The following is a 3,956-nucleotide window of genomic DNA, read 5'->3' as shown; positions in this document are numbered from 1 at the left end:
ATTATGTATACATACATAAATTATTAGTAGGAACACTAGACAAGGCTCATTTTTATTGCATTAGTATTTCTTAAAAAACACCAAAGTGAAATACCTAAAACAAACTCCAAATGGAGCAGAAATCAGAGGAGGTAGCACATAATTGCTTTTATTTAGAACAGAAATCTTGAATGGTGAGTTTTTTTTCTTTATTTTTTAAGCAGGTAGAAAATTATTTCTAATGGAACCAATGTAACATAGACTTACACAAATCTATTATGTGAATAATGTCTTATTTCAATTAATTCTGATTGTGATGTTTTAGGATCAGTTTAGCCTGCTAGGAAATCTTGAATTTGGATAATTTTTAAATATAAGTACTGATGATTAAAAAAAGAGTTTAGCAGCCAATTAAGCCGACTGTGTTCTTTTCCCGATGGGGGCCCCATGTGCAATGGCTGTAAAGAGTAGCCTCCTTGGTAGTGTACCAGCCTGTTGCCTGTATGGGTTGCCCTGAGGGACCTTGGAGACAGCTCTTTCCAGTGGACATTAATGACAGGCATGCTGTCCCCAGTCTAGGCTCCAGACAGGTATGTGTGGTGCCTTTGGAAAGCCCAGGGCACAGTGGCCAGGGTCCACATTGGCCAAGTCATAATGTCCATCCGTATCAAGCTGCAGAACAAGGAGCATGTGATTGAGGCCCTCCGCAGGGCCAAGTTCAAGTTCCCTGGCCGCCAGAAGATCCACATCTCCAAGAAGTGGGGATTTACTAAGTTTAATGCAGACGCATTTGAAAACATGGTGGCAGAAAAGCGGCTCATTCCCGATGGCTGTGGGGTCGAATACATCCCTAATCGTGGCCCTCTGGACACATGGCAGGCCCTGCGCTCGTGAGAGCCTTGGCACTGTCCCCTCCTTACTCATGCCCACCAATAAATTCTACTTTCTTATCCAAAAAAAAAAGTCTATTTTACTTAGAGCAAAAGAAGATTCAGCTTTGATGGTGACTGTTCATTAATGTGCGAGTAGAAGAGCTGCTCTAAACTCAGATAAGACTTAATTCCTTAAAGCTATCCATAATTTAGGAATAACCCCTTGCTAGAAAGTGACATAGTATATACATATATAAAATTTAAATGTACAGATTAAGTAAGAATTTAATAATCTCAATAACTATCAGGTCCAACTAAGAATAATTTAGGGATAATTTGGGTTAATGGAAAGGATCTTAAACAAAGAATGAGAACTCTGCATTCCAATTCTAGGTCTGACCTGAATTTATTTTATTCTAGGACAAGTAAATTTATCCCAGTGAACTAGAAATCTTCATCTGTAAAATAAGGGGATAAGACATCTTACGTTTCTATGCTTATACTTAAAGCTCAGCCCTTCATTGAACAATAGGGTATAAGGAGTTATGATCAAGCCTTAACTTATCCACTACTGTACTTAAAGTTTATATTCACAGAGAGAAATAAAAAATCAAAGAATCTAGTCTAAGGATCTTTTTATATATCACACTTCTTGAGAAATACCTAAATGATTATTTTTGCCTTTTCGTATCACTTTTTTTTTTTTTTTTTTTTGGCGGTATGCAGGCCTCTCACTGTTGTGGCCTCTCCCATTGTGGAGCACAGGTTCTGAACGCGCAGGCTCAGCGGCCATGGCTCACGGGCCCAGCCGCTCCGTGGCATGTGGAGTCTTCCCAGGCCGGGGCACTAACCCGTGTCCCCTGCATCGGCAGGCGGACTCTCAACCACTGTGCCACCAGGGAAGCCCTGTATCACTTTTGCTTTCCTGATCCAAGTGGATCTGATGGCTACGATCAGTTGTTGGATTCCTTATTCTTAAAGAAAATAAGGTCAAAGGAAAGAATAGTCTCGATTCTAGAAACTCTTCTCACTCACTGTCTCCTTGGGATTGTTTTTTTAATACATTGCCTCATCTGCTCTGTTACCTACCTGAGTTTTTGAATAAAATTTTAAAATTAATTATAAGCATTTTTCATGCCTATATACTCTTTACAGAATATTGGAACATATATGACTATGAGTACAGAGAATATAACTAAATATAACAATAGTCATTGTCTATTTGGAAAAATTGTAACCTATGCTAATGTCATTTATTCCTTCTTTGGAGATGAAGAGTAATTCAGCTGATCTAATAGTCTTGTGAAATAGGTAAGAAATGTTTCCTACTGCCTGCACACATATGAAAATAAAAATAACAAAAAAGTAAACAAATTACCTAAGATATCTAAATGAGTAAATGGAAAGCTAGGAAATAAACATTATAGCTGGAATTAAGATAAAAACACTAAGACAGTATATTAAATTACAGCTTAACTAGTTTTAAATCATTGAAAGCTTGAATTCATTATGCATTGTGCAGTATATAAAGTGATTCATATAAATACATCAAGAAAATTCATGTCCTATCTTTTAAAATTAATCCAGGCCACCATTAAGTTTGGTTAGTAATGAATTTTGAAAAGAGAGAGTTTAGAGCAGACACCTCTTATTGTTAAGTTTTTCTTTTAAGCAGAGTGAACCAGAAACATCGTGGTCCAGTGTGCCCACAGCAAATATTTACAATTTTAACAAAGTCATGTAGCTTTTTCTAAATTCCTGTCAGAGAAACCATATTCACTGCACTGCAAAATTTTCTTTTATCCAGTTTCATGCTCTAGGAATGACAACTGTTATGGTTGGAAAGTTTGTATCTCTTCAAAATTCATGTTTTGAAAAATTTTAATCCCCAATACTATGATGTTGGGAGGTGGGGCCTTTGGGAGGTAATTAGGTCATGAGGGTGGAGCCCTCATGAAGGGAATTAGTGCTCTTACAAGAAGAGACAGTAGAGAGCTTTCTCCTCTCTGTCTCTCTCTGGCATGTGAGGACACAATGAGAAGCCAGTCATTTGCAAACCAGGAAGAGTACTCTTACATGATGCTGGATTGAGCACCTTGATCTTGGACTTTCCAGTCTCCAGAACTTTGAGAAATAAATGTTTGTTGTTTTCAGACTCACAGACATAGAAAACAAACTTATGGTTATCAAAGGGGAAAGGAGGGGGGAAGGGGAAGGGATAAATTAGAATTTGGGAGTAATACACACACACTACTGTATATAAAATAGATAAACAACAAGGACCTGCTGTATAACACAGGGAACTATACTCAGTATTTTGTAATAACCTATATGGGAAAAGAATCAGAAAAATATAACAATCACTTTGCTGTATACCTGAAACTAACACAACATTGTAAATTATAAATACTTCAACCAAAAAAAAATTTAAATGTTTGTTGTTTAAGGCACCCTATCTTTGGTATCCTGTTATAGCACCCTGAACTGACTAGGACAACAACTTATCAAAATTATTCTATAATTATAGAATTTGCTGACAGCACCTCATTGTACCAAAATCTATTGTCTGTGCTCAGTTACTAAGTTTTAGAAATGCATCAATGTATTCAATCAAATTCATCAAATGTATTCAATCCTACAACTACTTACACCTGGAAGTAGCCTTGAAGTAGCTTGGTTCTCTTGATCTTCAGTCATGTATTCATTTTGACATTATCCAAAGCTTTTCCCAACTGGTATATCTTTATCTATTCCTGCATCAACCACTTTATAGACAATGATCTTGCCTAGCCTGTGAACAGTGCCTTTTATTACCTTACAATAAGTGGATTTGCTCACTTTTCATTTTGTGGTGGTCAGGCCAGGTAGACCATGATGCAGTGGAGACCTCAGGCCAACAGGAGCCAATGAACACACAGTACAAGGACACCTGAATAATTGGGCAACCACAAAACAGTAAAAAATGATTATTTCAGGGAAATAGTCTAGTTGAACTGTTAAGCTTGACTTTACTGTAGTAGAATCATTTGAAAGGTAATTGTGGTTCCAGGTACTCCCTTTGATATATATTTTCAGAATTCAGCCATTTGTAATTTTTGCTTTAAA

At 37.0% G+C, this 3,956-nt stretch overlaps 1 non-coding gene across 1 annotated transcript; it reads left to right on the top strand.

Annotated features, from left to right (window-relative positions):
- The first annotated feature begins 380 nt into the window (after positions 1-380).
- LOC132437466 (small nucleolar RNA SNORA70) lies at positions 381-514 on the top strand. The gene has a single exon (XR_009522049.1). It is a non-coding gene; the product is annotated as a small nucleolar RNA SNORA70 (small nucleolar RNA).
- The last annotated feature ends 3,442 nt before the right edge of the window (positions 515-3,956 follow it).

The sequence above is a fragment of the Delphinus delphis genome, chromosome 14, assembly GCF_949987515.2.
Source record: "Delphinus delphis chromosome 14, mDelDel1.2, whole genome shotgun sequence".
Taxonomy (NCBI): Eukaryota; Metazoa; Chordata; class Mammalia; order Artiodactyla; family Delphinidae; genus Delphinus; species Delphinus delphis.
The sequence above is the reverse complement of the archived record's forward strand: the minus strand, read 5'-3'. Positions and strand labels throughout refer to the sequence as shown.